The sequence below is a fragment of the Erpetoichthys calabaricus genome, chromosome 8 (assembly GCF_900747795.2).
Source record: "Erpetoichthys calabaricus chromosome 8, fErpCal1.3, whole genome shotgun sequence".
NCBI classification, from domain to species: Eukaryota; Metazoa; Chordata; class Cladistia; order Polypteriformes; family Polypteridae; genus Erpetoichthys; species Erpetoichthys calabaricus.
Window position 1 is genome coordinate 44,228,600 of NC_041401.2, and position 21,325 is coordinate 44,249,924.

At 38.6% G+C, this 21,325-nt stretch overlaps 1 protein-coding gene across 1 annotated transcript in view; it reads left to right on the forward strand.

Moving 5' to 3' along the window:
- The window catches only part of thsd7ba (thrombospondin, type I, domain containing 7Ba), a 1,117,993-nt gene that overhangs the window by 66,068 nt on the left and 1,030,600 nt on the right, over nt 1-21,325 (forward strand). Inside the window, exon 2 of the mRNA XM_051931000.1 lies at nt 8,034-8,105. The gene's annotated coding sequence lies outside the window, so the exon portion shown is untranslated. The remainder of the gene's footprint in view (nt 1-8,033; nt 8,106-21,325) is intronic.

Here is a 21,325-nt window from a genome sequence, read left to right on the forward strand (position 1 = left end):
TTCCATTTGTCCTCTGGGAGCCTTTTGAACCTGACACTGTTGGTGATGTAACTGGATGAGCTGGCTCTGAGGCTAGGGATCTGCACTGGCAGTCGGAAGGTTGCCGGTTCGAATGCCGTAAATGCCAATAGGGACTCTGCTCTGTTGGGCCCTTGAGTAAGGCCCTTATCCTGCAATTGCTGCGCGCTTTGAGTAGTGAGAAAAGCGCTATATAAATGCAAAGAATTATTATTAATGAGGACACCAAACGAAGCAAGGGGAAGGTGCAAAGTGCAAACAGTGCTTTTATTAAAAATGAAAAAAACAAAATCAAAAAAGTGTCCAAATAAAGTGTAGTGCATCAAAATGTCCATAAATAAATAATCCATTAAAACAGGGTGAAAAAGTGGAGGTTAAAATCCCTACAAATATTCCATTTAAAAATGAGGGTTAAAAATCAATAATGGATGAAAGCAGTCCTTTAAAAAACCCGGTACCTTTTTTAGCTGGCGGCTTCCCTGTTTCTCCCATCAGTGGTGTCGTCCTACCAGCAGCTGACCTTCTCCTTCTGGTCCGGAAGCCTTTCGATCCCTGGCTCCGTAGGGCTCCACCACAGTGAGACTTGGGTTCCCCAGCGACCAGGGCGCTCACACTGGGGCTTTCACCTCCCAAGCCTCCAACTCCCGCTGCCTTTTGCAGCAAACCAACCTCATTCGTGGTTACTCCTGCTCCTCTGTAATACTCAGCAGGAGTGACCCAATCCATCTACCGCCAGGTGCCAGCCAAACACCCTGCTAGGGCTGGCTTCCCAGCTGCCTCTCATTATTACAGTGAGCCTGCTCGCACTCGCTAGATCGCTCACTCACTCAGTCACTCACTTGCTCACGCATCGGCTCTTTTGCCTTCTGCCTTCTTCTCCCTTAACGTCTGTTTTTTCTTTTCTTTTCTTTTCCCCCCTCCGCACTCACGCTTCTCCAGTTTATAATGGGGATGTGGCACAGGTGCGGCAATTAGCAGCTCCTGGCATCAATCACGGATATGGGCGATCCCACACCTGTGCACTTCAGTGTGGAAATGTGTAATGTGCGCATCGCGCCTGGGAACCGCTCCGGTCACATTACCACGTCCCCTCCTTAAGCCGCAAGTGCGGTGATTATTTATTTAAAATCTGGCCTTTCCTTCTATGCCACGGACCCACTATACCACAGTGCCCCTGTGCTACTCATGGCACAACACCCTGTAACCAAGCAAGTACACTTAACTATTTACATTCCTCCTGGTCTATAAATAGTTAAGATAACAAAATCCAAGTCAACCTTTCGGAGTACAATGACACGTCTTGTCACACTGCTATTGCATCTCTTTCATTTGGAATAGGCTCTGGTTTCCTGTAATGAAAAAAAAGAAAGTTCAGAATTATGTGGATTATTCTGTCATATAAACATTTATTTTATATGAATACATGTAATAAGTTTGAATGATCAATCAAAGCAGTATTGGAACAGACTGACACCCTCCAGGATTAACTGCTGTCTTGTGCCTGATGCTTCTGGGACAGACTCCAGTCTCACGTAGCCTTGCATTGGGTCAAGTGGATTTGAAAATGTTATGTCATCTTATTCAAGTGCTTTATAGGATTAAGACATACAATCAGAATCAGAATCACTTTATTGCGAGCATGTGAAACATACCAGAATTGACTTTGACTTTAGGTGCAAAAAGATGGAATACAAGACAATACCAACTCAAGACAACACAAATTAACCCATCATTAACCTGACACTGTGCAAACAACTATACAAATACAAGTTTCTTGAACAAAAACATTTACAAACTTCAATAGTAATAAATAATAAATAGAAAAACTATACAACATAATGTCGATATCAAATAGTATACATTGAGCAAGTGTAAAGTATTTACGAATAGACAAACAGCACAGCTACTAGTTATACACTATGCTGTAAAAACAGTTAGAAGTAACCCTATATAAGTTTACAAGTTCTGTTCAAAACTATTATGACTGTAGGTAGTGATTCGGGCTGCGGCCTCTGTGCTACAGAATCCTGTGACTGAAGCCTGCAGTGGGCACTCACTGTATGGCATTTGCATGTTCACCTCATTCAGTGTGGAGTTTTCTCTGGATGATCTGATTTCTCCCACATCCCAAATATGTGTAGGTTAAGTTAACTGGTGACTGGTCTAACATGAGTGTGTGATGGTGCCCTGTGAAGGAGTGGCGTCCCATCCTGGTTTTGGTCATGACCTGCACTCAGTGCTACTCGAAAAGGCTGCAACCATTCATGATCTTGATTTGGATTACAGTTGTAAGAAAAAGTTTGTGAATCTTTTGGAATTATCCATGTTTCTGCATCAATTACTTGCAAAAATGTGAGCTGATCTTCAACTGAGTCACAGTAATATACAAAACACAATGTATTTACATAAAATGTAGTTCTTCTTGTCAATATTAAATGCTAAATTTATAACATTCACATATGTAGGTTGGAAAAAGAATGTGAACCCTTGATTGTAGTAACTGGCAGAACCATCTTCAGCAGCAATGACCTTCTGTGAACATTTCATGCAGCAGCTTATCAGACTAGCACAACAGTCTGGAGGGATTTTAGACCATTGCTTCTTACAAAGCTATTTCAGTTCATTGATATTTCTGGGATTCCTTGTGAGAACAGCTCTCTTCAGGTCATGCCACAGCATCTCAATTGAGCTGAGGTCTGTACTCTGAGTTGGCTCTGAGATCTGTTTAAGCCATTCTGTTGTTGATTTACTTGTTTTGCTCAGGTCATTGTGTTCTTGCATCATGTAGCATCCATTAAACTTCAGACTGTTATCTTGACATTGTCCTGTAACATTTCATACTACAATTTTGAATTCATTTTTTCACTGTATTATAGGAAGATGCTCCTCATGCCACCCTTTATGTTTGAGATGAAATTGTGGTTTTAGTATACAGTACCTATTTATTTCAAACATACCATTGTGCATTTCTGCCAAAATTGTTCTTCCTATTATCCGTTCATAGAACATTGTCTCAGAAGTGTTGTGAAGTATCCAAATGGTCTTTTTCAAAATAAAAATGTGTAGTAATATCTCTTTAGGAGAAGAGTGGTGTTCTTTCATGAACAACATTCTTATGGACATATGAACAGGAAATGTGGCAAATTTATGAGAGTGAAACCTTAGGGTTTTCCACCACATTGTGCTTTTGCTGTGGTATTTGCAGGCTGCCCACTACTAGGGAAAACAGTAGCAGTACTGAATTTCCTCCATCTGTTGACATTTAGTCTTACTGTGGACTGATGAACACACAGGTCTTCTCAAGGGCCTTAGGAGCTTTTTCCAGCTCATAATTCTTTTGAAGGGAGGATGGTTCATAAGAGCAGATATTTCTTGAGAAGAGTAGACTTATTATTTACCAAATTTTGTGTACTTCTTTTATATGCAGGGCACCTCCAACCCACACCTCTAATCTCAACTTATTGACTGGAACATGTACACTATGCAGCATAGTACCACTATAGGAAGTCCGTCACTGTTAGTGATGAGTAAACCCTGCAGAATTCAAGTTTGGCAAAATCGTGGAAAGGTTCAGGAACTTCGTCAAACTTAGTGAAATTTCTTGCAGACGCAATGCATAAATTCACTAAGAAGTCCCCCCCACAAATTTCTTGGGAGGTGCTCACCACTCTCAAACTGAAAAGAACATTTTTTTCCCCTGCTACAACACTAAAACATGGTTTCTTTACTCCTTCCTGTTTACATCAACTACACAGCACTTTGGGTAATACTATTAAAGGAGCAGGGTCTCGTAATACACACAGTTCACATACAAATCCATAAAAAAACCCAACCTTTAAGACACAAATACATTGGCACATTTCCAGTTTCCTTCTTCATAGTTTTCCTCTAATTTTTAGCAGACTACCAGGATCAGCATTATATACTCATCAGGGGCTGTCCCATCCAGCATTGTGTGCTACAACTATCTGATGTCACGCTGGCCTCACAAAGCATCATGGGGCACTGGGAAAAAAGCTTGTCTAAGTACGCCACACAGATTTTCCATGGAAACATTCAGCAAATTAGGTGACTGGTATACACAGGATATTCATTACAAAAAGCGCTTTAGCAGATTTCATTGATTAACATGAGGCACTGTAGATCACAGAGCTCTGTGCCATTTCTCTAGGCATCGTTCACTAAATGTGGAAAAATCTAACAGAGGTGAAAACTTTCACTTTGCTTTCATGTTCTATTATAATTCTAACTTAAAGGTAAGGTAGTTATTTCAGATAGGGAGGATAGAAGTTTTGATGTAAGAATGATAGATGTTTCGAAGTAAGTATAGCTGCAATTTCCAAATATTACAAAAGTTCATCAGCTCTAGTATGGAAAATGGGATTCTAGCAAAAGCTTGATTCGTTAAAATGATTCCACAGACAAAATGTATTTGTTTTAAAAACTTTAGTAAGTTAGTTTTGCCTTTTCTTTATGTGATCTTTAAGATACCTAATCACATTCTCTGGCTTTGAGTCCATACTCAGATCACTCCTGGTAACTTCACTTGAGCTATTCTTGGACATAGACATCGTCATAACAGTGCAAGTCTCTCACAGTGCGTCTCCAGACAAACCACTTAGTCACAACCGAGATGCTCCAGCAACACAGACAGCTTCCTTTCAGCCAGTCCTCCTTAACTCAGGCAAAAGCTCAAGTGATCATCCAAGATGCCTTATTATATAACAGCCTCTTAAAGCTTCTCATGTTCAGGTATGGTGACCTTGCTTTCATTTCAGTCAGTTCTTTTTCTTTCGCTGACGAGTTCTGTAGCACAAGAATCCTCAGATGGTAGTTTCCAGTTCCAGTACAATGTCTTCAGATGGCAAGTTTTCCGATTAAAAATTTGTGGGATATTGATGTAATCAGTCAGGAGGTAGAGGTCGCTGTGAGGAAAGGGATGGAGGAGGAAAGGAAGAGGAAAAAGGAGGAGTAAATGAAGTTAAGGAAGAACTGACTATATTGTGTGGTCCATTTATTTCAGCAATATATAACAAAATTGTAGCGCATTTTCCCAAAATTACCAAAGTTCAGCAGCTCTAGTTTGCAAATGGGATTCAGCAAAGGCTTGACATGTTGAAATGATTCCACAGACAAAATATCTTTTTTTTTAAAACTTTAGTAAAAATTCAAAGTAAAACAGTTCACACAAAAATAGAGAAAAATTGGTATTGCAAGAAAGGAAAAGTTCTATTTAAACCTTACATCTTGTTAGTTTCTTTAAGTTCTCTCATATAGGAAATGGTCGGAAAACTGTATGCCAATACCATTTTCATGTTGTATCTGGGTCTTTCAGTCCCTGCTAGCACTAGGACCTGTTCTAAAAAACAACACACTGTATGTTAGTTATAGCAAGAAAGTTCTATCTCTTATTAACTTACAGGATGTAAAAGGCTATACCATTATCTATGGCAATGAAAGAAAATTATATTCTATTCATATTAAACAAACACTAATATGAGTTTAAATTAAAGCTTTTACTTTCTAAGATTGGCTCTTACAGTAAGGAAGACAAAACTTTCAAGGTAAGGTAGTTATACTCATTTATCATAGTGCCAGAGAGTGGTGATGTGTTGCATATTGATTAAGACATTAAAGGAAGGGTTTCCCTGTTGTGCAGACTGCAAAGAGCAGACAGAAAATGGATCATAAAAAATAACTAGCCAAGGTCAATACTGCTAAGACAAAATTTAGTAGCACGGCCTAGGGTATGTCATGTCATGTCATGTTATTTTCTAACCTGCTTAATCCAGACCAGGGTCATAAACAAACACACACCAAACATACACTATGGCCAATTTGGTGTCACTGGAGCACCTGGAGGATACTCAGGCAGATATAAGGAGAACATGCAAACTCCATGCAGGGAAGATCCAGGACAGAACCCTGGTCTCCTCACTGCAAGGCAGCAGCGCTATCACTGTGCCACTGTGCTGCATAGCCTAGGACATGAAACACTAAATGTAAGTAGAGAATCTCAGAAAAAATGTCAGAAACCAAAAATTATGAACAGAGCTAAAGCCAAACGATTAGGCGTAAATCTTAGTAAACACCATGTGTTTCTATGCTTTGAGTTGTCATGCTGATAATGTCACTCTGCATGAGTTCCCATAAATACATCCCTAACTCAAGACTGCAGCACCTATAACAAAAATAAGAGGGCGTTGTGAAAGAAAGTTATTACATTCAAACACCATTAAAAAATTGTCAAATACAAAAACCAAAATGAGAACCAGAAATCTTGACCTCTAACCCCCCAAAATGAAGTTTCAATTATTAATTTAATTAGGCCAAGGAGGAACTGTAAAGAAATGAGTCTGTACAATTAGTAGTCTTGTACACGTGGCAATAGTGACCCTATTGACCCCTTTAAATACCTGAATACAGTGGGCTTCTTCAGAGGTCATTAGAAGCCATTAACTCAAAAGATGTGTGTTTTTTGTTTAAAGCAAATTCAGTTTTTATATTATAGATAGATATTGTGACTTAGCTGACAATCAGAACACAGTGTTATGAGTAATTAATGCAGAAATCCAGGTAATTCCAAAGGGATCACAAACATTTTCTTGCAACTGTAAGAGAATGCAAGGATGGGTGGAAAATATCATAAATTTGTTATTCTCCCAAAGCAACTCTGGCAATTGATGTATTTTGTATAATGCATTATGTTATTTCATTATTTACTGCTCTGCTATTATGAGTTAACTGCTTGCATAAGAGGTCTATTCATAGTGTGTTCTGGCAGTTACTTCTGGTTCATGAGGCAGCTTTTATAAACTCATACCTGCCAAAATTAAAATGAATACATTTTGCAATTTTTCCAGTATATTTAACTAATATGCTTTTTTACTAAAACAGTCACATTTTCTTATAAGAAGTAATAATTCCTTCATTTACTATTTCAAACAAATGATAATGTGGAACATATGGGAAGCATGGGGCACAGAGGCTGCTGCTGCCTCCAGCAGCGTACATTCATCTGCCAGCCTGATTACTGTCTTTTTGGAGTTCACATGTTCTTCTTGTGTCTTACTGTTTTATTGTCCAGATACTCTGCTTTTCTCTTGTTTCCTACAGTCTATATGATCTTAATGTGGCCTAGTATTAATGCGATCAAAATGCCCATTTGTTTTGGCCTTGACCCACCTTTTGCCAGGGTAGACACTGGTTGTCAGCAGACTTGAACTGAATAAGCCACTCAGTTAGTAGAAAGATAGCTGAATAATGTAAAAGAATGTGAATGTGTTTTTGCAATGAACTGGTGTCTCACATGGGATTGATTTCTGCCACAGGCACTGATTCAATATCAGTATGAAACTGTGTTTTTAGCAAGTGTATGGATAAGAAATATCTCCCTTCCACTCCTCAGCAGGATTAGTGTATAGGGGATGCATTTACCTTTGTCTCTGACAGCTGTCAGGTGATAGGTCAAAGCCTGAAAGAATTGTCAAGCTGAACAGGAGTGTATACTGGGAAAGCTGAAACTGCATACACAAAGACCTTTTATAGTTAGATTGTGGAACTTTTGATTCTCATGAGAAAACAACCTTGGGTTTGTGATAATGATTCAATAACATTTCTTAGTGTTTTGAGAAAATAGAAAGTGTCATGGCTCTCGCCTAACAGAGATGAAATCAAGTAAGCCAGTTGTTTTGTGAGTGTGAGAAATTGAGTGGTGGTGGTGGTGGTGGTGGTGGTGGGGGTGTCAGTGGCTGCCTTTTATTACACACTTTTCTGTTGTTCCTTAGCTGCTTCTTGAAAATGGACACTTTTATTTCAGCTGCTGCTTTTCTGACACTTTCATAAACAGCCCAGTTCAGATGCTGTTTGGAGAAAAAATAGATAGCAAGGAGTCTCTCTTTGTCTTTGCTGCTTTTTAAAAACTGATATGGAAACTCTGTCATAGCTGCTGAACACTTGGAAAAGAGCACTCTCTCTCGAGTAAGAAATCTTTTTCTTTTCATTTTTTGATAAAGGATATACAACTAAAGAAAAGAAGCCATCTGGGAATTGTTGTCTGGGACTGCATGAAGACTTGACCTGTCCAGGTTGTATGATTGTTTGTATCGCTTCTATTGTCTTCTGTTGGTTTTCATATAAATAAACACAATCTTTAGGTGAAATCTTAAATTGATCATTACTTTTTAATTGTTATTAATGTAGCCAAGAAGCTAAATTGTTCATTCCCTATCTAGATGCAGTCCACAAAAGGCATGAAAGGATACTGTTGTGAAGTCCTCTTTTGGTGGTAAAGGTGGGTTAAAGTAAAGGTTTGGAAGGAAAGACAAGCCCAGTCAGCAAGCAGCCCATATAATGGGCTTCTAGAATTGAAATATATAGGGTATGATATGGACATTGAGACAGGTATGAAGTTACAGGTAGAAGACATATAGCTGGCTTGGGCATTTCTTCAAACCCCCCACTAAGAAAAACACCTTAAGCCTTTATCATGTTACACAACCTTTACAGTGGTTTTTATTTATATAATCTTGGCCAGTCGGAAACAGTTGGCAGCATGCTCTAGTGAAGACAATCTCCTAATTTGACATACCCAACGATTGACTCTAACTAGTCTGTAACTTGCTACAATAAAATCAAACTGGTTGATTTTGTTCTTACCTGGATGGATGGCTTGTGTGTGCAGGGGAGCTGACTTCATCTGGAAGTACAATGCATAGAATGTACTGTAAGAGCAAATCCTAAGAAAGTAAAGTTTAAGATAAACTTATTTAAGTGTTTGCCTAATTTCGATAATGGAGTATCAGTTTTCGCATAGCCTTTTAAACCCCTGTACGTTAACATGAGACAGAACTTTCATAACTATATCTGTAGAACAGAGTGTTAATTAAGCCAGTTAGGAAATAGTCTTGCTGCTAGCATGGACTGTTTGCAAATAGGAGATGGCACTCAATTTTCTGACCGTGCTTGGAGTCCTTAACATGCTTAACGTAAATGAAGTACGACTATGTGGCCAAACTTAGAGAATTAAACAAAATATACAAGGGACATTCAAAAAGTTTCCACACTTATATATTTTCATTGGAAATTGTGTAGGCAGGAGGAGTAGTAATTGGGCATTAAAAAGTTGGTACAACGCTGGGAAAATTGTATCACAAAGGAAAATGACGATGTAGAGAAGTGGTGTAATTTGTTTTTGAAATTCTTAATAAATAGAGTTAAAAAAGAATGTGGGAACTTTTTGAACATCCCTCATATAAGCCTTTAACAGAACTTTTCTTAAACAAGAACTATTCGCTGATGACACTGCTATCGTGGGCTGCATCAGGAATGGGCTGGAGGAGGAGTATAGGGACCTAATCAATGACTTTGTTAAATGGTGCGACTCAAACCACCTACACCTGAACACCAGCAAAAACAAAGAGCTGGTGGTGGATTTTAGGAGGCCCAGACCCCTCACAGACCCAGTGATCATCAAAGGTGACTGTGTGCAGATGGTGCAGACCTATAAATATCTGGGAGTGCAGCTGGATGATAAATTAGACTGGACTGCCAATACTGATGCGCTGTGCAAGAAAGGACAGAGCCAGTTATACTACCTTAGAAGGCTGGCGTCCTTCAAAATCTGCAATAAGATGCTGCAGATGTTCTATCAGACAGTTGTGGCGAGCGCCCTCTTCTACGCGGTGGTGTGCTGGGGAGGCAGCATTAAGAGGAAAGACGCCTCACGTCTGGACAAACTAGTGAGGAAGGCAAGCTCTATTGTTGGCATGGAGCTGGACAGTTTAACATCTGTGGCAGAGCGAAGGGCGCTCAGCAGGCTCCTATCAATTATGGAGAATCCACTGCATCCACTTGATAGTATCATCTCCAGACAGAAGAGCAGCTTCAGCGACAGACTGCTGTCACAGATTGAGGAGATCGTTTCTCCCTCAAACTATGCGACTCTTTAATTCCACCCAGAGGGGTAAACGTTAACATTCAACATTATACATAGTTATTGTCTGTTTTTCTGTTTTTCACCTGCATTGTTATCATTCTTTAATTTAATATTATTTATTGTATCAGTATGCTGCTGCTGAAGAATGTGAATTTCCCATTGGGATTAATAAAGTCTCTATCTATCTATCTATCTATCTATCTATCTATCTATCTATCTATCTATCTATCTATCTATCTATCTATCTATCTATCTATCTATTCTTTTCTTTAACATCAATTTTTTTCTCTATTTCTGTGCGAACTGTTTTGCTTTGAAATTTTGCTTAAACTTTAAAAACAAAGATATTTGGTCTGTGGAATTATTTGAACACGTGTCATGCTATTGCCTGAATCGTCCTATAAGCAAACTAAAAGCTGGAGAACTTTTAGATAAATGCAGCTACATGTAGTAAGAAGAAATAAGAAACACAAGTGTTTAGAACCTCACAAATAGAAGAGAAGCTTGTCTGTCTGTGTCATATTTTACATACCATAACAGAATGGAAAAAAGAAAGAAAGGGCCGAGATTGCTGCTGAACTGACCACAGCTGTTAACCCTTTGAACAGTGCCAGCTCTATCAGGCAGCACGCTATTGGCTGACAGAAAAACAGGCAAGCACCTGGTTGGTAAATGTGACATGGGCAGTGAGTTTCAGTCGTGTAATCTGTCATGGCGCAGCAACAAGTTCAGAGTCTGCTGTTGGGAAATCTGACTTGCCCCATGACAAAAAGTTGCATAAAGTGACATCGACTTAAGAGGTTAGTTGGTACCTTTTCATGCTAGGTGCATGTTAGAGGTCATCCGATAAAAAGTGTGAACATTTCTTAGCAGAAATATTAGATGAAGAAAAAAATCTGTGAGATTTATTAAAAAAAAAACACAAATGTAAAAGATTATTTAAAAAAAGACATTTTTTACTTAGATGCACCTGTAAAATGCACACACTGGGATGACTTTTTTAAGTCAAATAATCCTGGCCAAATCATCTTACAAGGAAAGCTATTTCATTGTTTCCCCTAGAAACCATTAGCTTCTTCCAGTCAATCAGTTAATTAATCGATCAATCGATCTTTATTTTACACTCGATCATTCATGGAGTACACCATCATAAGGTGTTTTGCATACCAAAGTAGGACATCTATCAAAATAAACAGTAAATTCTAGACTTCAAAATTGCATGTTGCATTCATTAAATGAACCTGCGGAAATAACACAAGATTAGAGTAGAATAGATTGACAGCCAAGGAGATGTGTGGTAGAATTGTGCTGCATTCTCAAAGTTGATTTGTTACTCAACCCACAAAAAATATAAATAAAGAAGTGCTCTAATTTTTTCATGAAAATACAAGTCAAAGTAAACATTTTAAGTGTATATAATATTTTTCTGTAATCATTTTTGACAACAAAAGTGACATTTTTATCAGGAATGGTTATATTTATTTTTATTTTATATCATTAATGTGGTGGAAGGTCAACATTGCATCTCAACTCAGCTCATTCAGATAGCATTGTTATCTCCACATTATCCTACTTCAGACAGAACACACTGACATTTACAATTTAGGGGATGCAGTTTAAAGAGTGAGTTGCTTAAAATTTCATGGAGTGGCCATAATCAATGAACTGAAGTAGGTACAAAATGTTTTGGCTTTTGTCAGTGCCTCTGCTTCTTGAGACATCCAATGACAGCTTGCATTTCTCCATCTATTCTCACAGACATCTACAGGTGCACAATGGAATCCATCCTTACTGGCTGAATCACATCCTGGTACAGCACCTGCTTGGCTTAAACTCGTAAAGCATTTGGGTGATGGAGGCAGCTCAGAATATTACGGACACCCAGCAGCCTTCTAGTCAGGACATAACAACACTCGCTGCTTTAGAAAGGCAAACAGAACTATTTAAGACCTCCACCAATCTAATGTTCTCATTCCTACCAACTGGCAAGTGGTATAAGTCTGGTAAAAATGGTACCAGAGTGTCTGGTACAAGTCATTGGCACTCGCATCAGTAGAACCAGGGACAGTTTCTACCCACACATCGTAAGGCTGCTTGAAAAGTGAATCATAAAAACAAATATTATACATACAGTATGTCACTTGCTATGTATGCTATCTATTGTGTTTTTCTCAACTCTTCTGATGAGACGTTCAAGTTATTCAGTGCATTATACTAGGTACACATGACAACAAACTTGATTTTACTTCAAAAGATGTTCATATATTTCCAGTCAGTCCACTACCACCTGAATGCAGCATTAGGATTCTGTTAAGTTTTACTGAAGAGTGGAATAAGAATATCATTATAGTCAAGTATTTTGTAGTAGAGGTGGGATTATATCAGGGATCGGCTCTGAGCCCTTTCTTATTTGCAATGTTGATGGACAGGTTGACAGATGAGATTAGACAGGAGTCCCCGTGGACTATGATGTTTGCTGATGACATTGTGATCTGTAGCGGAAGTAGGGAGCAGGCCGAGGAGACCCTAGAGAGGTGGAGATATGCTCTAAAGAGGAGAGGAATGAAGGTTAGTAGGAACAAGACAGAATACATGTGTGAATGAGAGGGAGGTCAGTGGAATGGTGAGGATGCAGGGAGTAGAGTTGGTGAAGGGTGAGGAGTTTAAATACTTGGGATCAACAGTACAGAGTAATGAGGATTGTTGAAGAGAGGTGAAGAAGAGAGTGCAGGCAGGGTGGAATGGGTGGTGAAGAGTGTCAGGAGTAATTTGTGACAGATGGATATCAGCAAGAGTGAAAGGGAGGTCTACAGGACGGTAGTGAGACCAGCTATGTTATATGGGTTGAAGACGGTGGCACTGATTAGAAAGTAGGAGACAGGGCTGGAGGTGGCAGAGGTTAAGATGCTAAGATTTGCATTGGGTGTAACAAGGATGGACAGGATTAGAAATGAGTACATTAGAGATGCTGGGTATATTGGGAAAAGGATGTTAAAGATAGAGCTGCCAGGCAAAAGGAAAAGAGGAAGGCCTAAGAAGAGGTTTATGGATGTGGTGAGAGAGGACCTGCAGGTGATGGGTGTAACAGGGCAAGATGGAGAGGACAGGAAGATATGGAAGAAGATGATCCACTGTGGCAACCCCTAACGTGAGCAGCCAAAAGAAGAAGAAGTATGTAATAGTAGGGTGATGTGGATGAAATGACAAGTGAAGCAGAATAACACCTGTTATTGGCTAACAGAACAGATAGCAATATGTAGCTCAGGCCCCTTCTTCAGGAAAGGTGTAGTGCAGAAACTGGAGTTCACTGTGTTATATAGAGACTAGAGAAAAGCCAAGCAAAATGACACCTTTTATTGGCTAACTAAAAAGATTACAATATGCAAGCTTTCGAGGCAACTCAGGCCCCTTCTTCAGGCAAGATGTAATCATTCACCTGAAGAAGGGGCCTGAGTTGCCTTGAAAGCTTGCATATTGTAATCTTTTTAGTTAGCCAATAAAAAGTGTCATTTTGCTTGGCTTTTCTCTACATTCATAATGGCTAACACGGTACAACACCCTAGTACTATAGACACTAGGAAAGAAAACCTTTAAGTGGGTAATTTTCAATGTCAAAAATTAACAGACCTCTGTAGCCTAAGATTCATTTAACAGGAGAGGAGAACAATGTATAGTTAAGATTGTTTGATAAGATAGATGTCCAGCAAAGTCTTTTGAAGTTTTGGATGAGCTTACATTAAGTTTTTTGTTGTCTTTGTTTTTACATTCCAGAAGGCTGTATCTGGGTATGGCAGTAGCTCATCTTATTTGAGTGTCTGTGGTTTTTGGAGTATATTCTAGTCTAATGAAATCTTGTCTGAGCTCCTGCAATTGTTTATCCCGGTCTTTCTGGTCTGAGCAAATACCATTGTAACACATTGCTTGGCTGGAAATAATGGAGAAATAAAGGATGTTTTGGAAAATAACGAATGTTTTGGGCGGAAGCTATCACTTCTCAGCTATGTCTGTCTGTCTGTTGGTTTGTGAAAAACAAAGGTAACAAGGGTGATGTCTTTCAGGAGAATGGTGGTGTCAAGGAAACTGACTTCTGTTTTTGAGTAATTTAGCTTCAGCTTAATGTTGGGGTGAAAAGAATTGTATTCATTATGAAAATGGAGGAGGTACTTCTCACTGGCAGTCCAGATTATGAAGATGTTGTCATTGGTTTCAAGATGCACATTGACATAAAATCCTTCTCCAATTTTGCCTTGAATTTGTTTGTGTAGTGAGGTACGAACCACAAGCCCTTTCCAGTCCTCATTTGTTGCAAAGTAGATGAGAATAAACTGTGTGTCAGACAGAATTTTATCATTTGTATAACTGACCCCAAGGGTAAATCATGTTGTTTTAGGTACATTTCACATGGCATCATACTGTTATCATAGGGGATGTTTGTGTAAAGTGCCTCAGCATCCATTGTGGCCAGTTGCCTCAGGTAAAGAGCCTATAGCTGTTCTTTTAGAAAATCTGTGATGTCTTGAATGTAACTGGTTGTATTACGGATGAGGGCTTTAAGGATGTTCTCCACCCATCCTGAAACATTTTCTGTAAGTGAACCAATTCCTGAGATTATAGGCCTTCCTGGGTGTGCTTCTTTGTATATCTTAGGAAACATGTAGAAGTAACCCATTTGGGGTTCTTAGGAATTAAACTGCTTACATGATCCCTGATATCAAAACAAAAGCTGCTTACTATCTTTTTAGTTCTTCCTGTAGTTTGCAATAATATATAGTACTGGACAATTGCCTTTTTGCTTCCTTTATATAGTCAGATGTGTTTATGATAACTAAGGCATCAATAAACTAAGTTAGCCAATAAAAGGTGTCATTTTCCTTCACTTCTTATTGCATTCAAGCAGTCTGAAATACAAGAGTAAAAAACAGTCTTTAAAGAAGATTTGGGAGATTTCAGTGATAAAGCTACACAAACAAAAAGAAATTTGCAGATAGTACAACCCACCAGTTTGAGAGAGCATTCGCAGCCGCTGTCCCTCAGAGGTGTAGAACAAGTCTTTGGAAATGTAAGAAGGCATCCCACAGGGAATCTCAGTTGTGAGGAAGATTGGTGAAACATAAGTAATGATGACATGTAATCTGGGGTTTTGAAACTACAAGCTCTGTATATTCAGAAGGAGAGTGCTGAACATAACCTGATAACGTACAGGGAGATTGTGTAGTTCAGTAAGAGAAACGAAGATGTTGAATAAACTTTTCCATCGGGTCTGGAAAAAATCACAGAACCAATGTCACAGACTCAAAAGTTCTGTTTTACTGGGATGTTTACACATAGTGTATGTACTGTTCTAGAAATACAAATAACAGCCTGAAAGAAATACTCCACTCAAAAATAACGTTTTTATATGTTATTTATCCCATGTAATTTGTAGAGATGGACAAAAAAATTCTGATCTCATGTTTTCAAGGAGAACAGTAACTAGAGGTGATTGAACAAGCATCCCTGAAGACCAACGCTGGACCACACCAAACAGTTTCAAAAACGTTCATGGAAAAAATTTCATGTTATCCATCTACATATAAAGTTATCCAGTCCTACACTCATAACATAAAAAAAACACATACATTTTTGCTAAAATGTCAAAAATCGAAGCTGAGCACACAGAGGAAATATGTTTGCACTGGATCTAACTTTTGAATTGCAGATCCACCTCACCACCTCATTCACTGGTCCAGAGTCCTGTTTCCATTTCCATGTATATACATTTTATCGGCATGCAAAGCACTGATTTTCTGGAAATAATTATTTAACAATATATTAGCAAAACATAAACATGTTTTAATTTTTTTTTATTTTCTCAGCCATCACTACAAACCATGTAGAGTAAGTAAAATATTTTTAAAAATATATAATTTTTGTGTAGAATATTTCCTAACACCCATAACATACAAGTAGCTAGTGTACTTGAACCTGATGTGGTGAAATGTGCTCAGTGTATTTTTGTTCATGCTGGAACTCTGTCAGCAGCATTTTGAACTTATTGCTACAAGTTTTAAAAGAAAGTTCCAATAATCTAGTCAAGAGGTGAAAAAGCCGTAACACAGCATTTCTGCATCAGTTTTCTGAAAGGTGAGTTCTTTCAGAGGTCATAGTAATTGTTTATTATTACTTGTGTTTACCTTATGTGTTTATCCAAGGTGACTTACAACATTTGACATACAATTGGTTACACGTCTTTTGTTTTCCCCAAATTGCAGCACAGCCAGCTGAACTGAAATGTTTATGGTCAACCATTCGCCAGATTTGAACCTACAGCCTCAGGGTTTGAAGTTCAAACTCTTAGCTACTTTTTGGTTTGGATAACTTTCCCAATTAGGAGACTTTATTGCAAAATATCAGTTTCCATTATTTCATACTAGCTGTCCCCCGTGGCTCCACCCATGTAGTAGTGAAACAGAACAGTGAGGATGGCCCCACCTGGCTCCCTACTCCTGACATCACGTTTCCTCCTCACCTCGCCTCTGTCTCAACGAGAATATATCGCTCCTGCAAGTGAACTATGATTCTTAGTGCGATGAGAGAAGGCGCAAAATCAACTGGAATGTTCAAGCAAATTATAGGAAAAAACCTGATCTAAATCTGTTAAGTAGTTCTCTCATTCACTAGCTAAACGGAGGTAAGGAATGCCCCGATCCTGGAGTGTGAGTGAGGAGGTCCCCTCCCACCTTCCCTCGGCCAGCTGCGTCTCTCTTGGATTTGCGCAAATAATATGGTAACGCACACAAACTATGATACATAGCACAATGAGAGAAGTCGCAAAATCAACTGGAATGTTCAAGCAAATTATAGAAAAAAAAAACAGATTCCAAATGCGTTAAGCAGTTCTCTTATGAAAAGCAGATAGACATACAAACAGGGAGACAGGCAGACGTTTGATCTTATATATAGAGAGATTTACAACATGGATGTAAAAGAGAAGCATTGATGGCATACTAAACATGAAATACATACTGTATATTTCATTTATTTTTTGTAATAAATTTGTTTATTTATAAACCATACAAGTGATCTTTTGTTACACACTTAATTTTTAATTTTTATTTTTATGATAGATATATTTTGAACTCAATGCTTATCAATATAGTAGTCTTCGACTACTAATCAACAACCTCTAGTATTGTGATTAACTCTATTTTTTCTTTTCTGTTGGTGGGATCAAAGGACCTAGTGGCTGCTTCTTCTCAACAGTGGTTGTCCCAAGTGTTGTGCGTCCCATCGCTGTTTTCCAACCATTTTTGAATTTGGCTAACAATGTTTGAAAGTCTCAGCAAGCTACCTGACACAAATGGCAAAGAAACTTTGAAGAACACTCATATAATAACAGTTTTTGTACACTACTTACACTGTACCTGCCAAAACAACAGAAGCCTCCTTAGCGTTATTTTTACCCCCAGAAAACTGAGTCAAAAACACTGAAATTGTTTTAACAGGAAAAAATGTTATTACATGTAACAACAAACATGTAAATATCAAAATGTCATCATAAATGTATTAGGAAAGGTATGCCTAGTGGCAATTGATGTACTCATGCAGATTTTAGACACCAATGCAGAGCCCAATGTTCCAATGAAGAAACATATTCATTCTCACACTTTTTTTAAAGTATTTTTTCTGTTGTTGCACATGAGAGTGTAGAATATCAATGCCTGATTCACATGGGGGCGGTAGGGATGGATCCTGAACACGACTGAGACAATGAAAAGTGAATTTTAAAAAAATAAAGCTAACCTTTACAAATATCATAAATTACACCAGCTGTTACAGACTGAAATCAAATGTATCTTTTTATTCTAAAATAGTGAAAATAAGAACACTTCTCAAATGGGAGTTGTGCAGGATCGAACTCATGACCTTCTGATTCCCTGTCAGTGACTGATACTGTTGCGCCACGGAAGCAGTGATAGTTAAGTCATGTCAATGTCTCACACTAAGGCGGGTTTTTTTGGCGGTGGCTTTTTTTTTTGTACCTTTTGTGAAAGTGTTTCTTTGATATTTGGACTTCAGGCTTCATACATTATATAGTTTATGCCTACATTTTGTCATTTGCTACTAGAATATATAACACGTTTCTGTTTTAACAATGTGTTTACACAGATTACTGTAGAAATGCAACACATATGAAATGCGTGTGTTTCAAATAACAATCTTATTATTTCTACTCTAAAACTCCACTTCACTCCCAGGTAATCAATCAAGGCAAGAGCTGGGAAAAGCCTGTTTACGTTCTAAGTCGTTGGGGGGATGGAATAGCCGGCTGCTGGCAGCTTGTCTTTATCAGTACATTTAGATGACAAAAGACGCTGGCGGAGAGGTGAGAAAGGTTTTAAGAAGCGATTTAAGGTGGGCCGGATATACGAGTTTTTTCGTAGGCTCTGGTAATTCTAGTGTTAACACAGCCATTGTGTTACTGTAGGCTACCACAGCACAAGGCTTAGTGACTTCCACATTTTCTCTGACATGAACATTGACAATTGCTGAATTGTGAACAGTGCGTAAGGGGTGCTTAGGGGGTGACATCTTTCTTTTCCTTGCCTTATTGTCATGTAGCTACTGTCACACCACTTTGAAGCTTCATGCAACCAAAGTCACCAGACATATCACGATGGTTTGGTCATACCATGCCATATTCATTAGTTTCACTATCCAAGTCAACATCTAATGAACAATTCACATCATCCTCACTACCACTCAGTTTGAGCAATGGTTCAGTTTCAGTTTGTCCTAAAACTGGCTTTATGGCTCCTTGTTTGCCATTGTGTTTCTGGATGAAAGCTCTGCCTTCTGCCCCAGTAATGCATTTTGACTATAGACTTACCTTAAAGTGATAGAATGCATAGAAAGATTCATAATATTTTGCAGCATGATAGCATTTCATGTACTAGATAGCAGAAGAATACTGTCCTGAGAGTTATTAGGGTTTAACACTGTAAAATGGATCATTACACTGTGATGGTGCAGGTAGGCACTATGCTAGAGATTCCTTCCAGGGAACCTCTTGAACCCGCTACCACTGATAGTGTATCCGAGGATAAGCCAGCAGTTGAGGACACTCACACACAAAGCAAGGGGTACGTGAATAAATGTGCCAAGAGCTTTTATTAAAAAAACAACACAACAAAACAGTCTCCAAATTGCAATGCTCTCTTCCATAAATAAACAAATAATCCATAAAAACAGTGAACTTAAAATAAGAATAAAACAATTACAGTTATAGGGCCCTTGTTTCATCTGACGTCGCCCAACACAACACCCACTTCATCTCCCCAGCTCAGCTATTGCTCACTCAACTGGCAGAGATATTAGCTGCCACGAGCGACATCGACCAGACTGCTTAGGGTCAATTGTCCTCTTGTCTTACCTTCTCGCTCGCTCCAGCGTACCTCGGAACCCTAGAGAGGACTCCACCACGATCGCACCCACTCCAGAACATTAAATCAGTGGGGATGATCTGCCCACAGAGCACCAATCCTTGGCTCCGTCAAGGGGACATCCAACACGCTGCCTTTCACACACCCTGGGAGCAAGTGCAAACGTGGCGCCCCCTCCAAGGAATTAGTGAGGCACCTGCCTGATGTGTGCACTCACACGTGTCTTGTGATCAGGCAGGCCTCCCCAGCCATCCTCTGAATGAAGAGTGCTCAAACCTGATCTTGCAGGGTGCTATTATTTATTTAAAATCAGCACAGCACCACAGACCACTTATCACATATACATCACCCAAGTCTGACTTAAGCTTAACTGTAATAACATAGAATTCCAAGCCTGAGTCATGCTCAGGGTTAACGCCAAGGAGGCTAAAGAACTACTCCACCCAAAAATGATACTTTTTTGTAGTTTGTACTGATGGCCTGTTTATGATGTTGGTGCTGTGTATATTTAGCAATATGTAAACAAAAAAGGCACGCGTTTTGCACATTTTGAGTATATGACTAGATAACTGACATGTAGACTATGTGACACGTGAGAAGTAAGATTTTTTCTTTTCTATGGTCTCTTTTCACAACATTTGTCATTGTACAACATTGGTCACTATTAGCTTCTATTATATACTCAACTTTTCCCCTCCATTCTGCATGACAAGATGAGATTAAAATGTTTTCTTGGCCAACACTACATGGGTAGTAACATATAAAAAGTATTCCTTTTAGAAAACTGCAGTAAAACATTTGCAATTCCATAGAGAATTTTAATATTACCTGAATCATTGATATGACATTTGCTTAAAATCTAGTGTAAAAAATATGAATGTTTTATAATTAAAGCCCTTATATCTAGGAAATGATTGCTCAAAATTACCAAATGTGTTAAGTCATTACAATGTAAACATGGCAGTTGACAAAATTAAGATTTTAAATGCAAGGCATAACCCATGTGCTTCCAATTCAGTGTCAATACAGCTAATGTTTTCCGTAATTTTTTTCCACAGTGTAAGTTGAATATTAAATGATGCTGCATTTAATGATAAATCCGCAGTCTCAGAGACTTATTCTAAATGGGCACACTACTTGGGTTTATTGAAAATATGATAAAGAGCAGCACAAGTGACACTTGTAATGTCAATGAAAGAGCAAGGATTAGCTGGTTACACTGTGCAAGAAGCAGAATTTCCCTTGATACTCACTGAGATGAGGGCATTACTCCAGCTTTATCACAAAGTAACTGCTACAAACCTTAAAGAGCTTTTAAAGCTAAATGTTTCTTTGTTGCTTGTTGTTAGGCATTAATTTGTGAAACAGGTAGAATATGTCTGAGGAAACAAAGAGCTAATTTTCTCTAATATTCTTTCATTATGGAGTTTCCTTTTTCTCAATGTGATCTTTCCTGATTTGCCTAAAGCAGCTGCTCTATCAGTCCCCAAATGACACTTTAAACGATGCCTTTATTTGATCTTGGCACAGTCCTCAGTCGTTTCCAGTTTCTTGTCATATTCCAAAGGCAAACTGTCTGGTGGTGGACTATAGCTCTCGCGTTTGGTGCTATTTGTAATTTTGTGTTGTCTCAGTTTTGACCTGGGCTTGTGTGAGATCCATTGCATTTCTTTGTGCCACACTGTAGAGTTGTGTCATTAGGCTACTGGACACTTTTGAATTTCCACATTCAAGATAAAACAGATTTGACGTGGCAGGAATAATTCTATTAACGCTTAGCAGAAGGAAAAATGATGATAACATTTATTGAATTATATGAAAGGAGGTTTCTTATACACTAAAAAGCATGCACATATCTTTCTATGAAAACTGTACCTGCTTCCCCAAAACTATTATTATGCTTATTATTACTGTTTTATTTAACGGATCCTTTAAAAAGTCTAATATG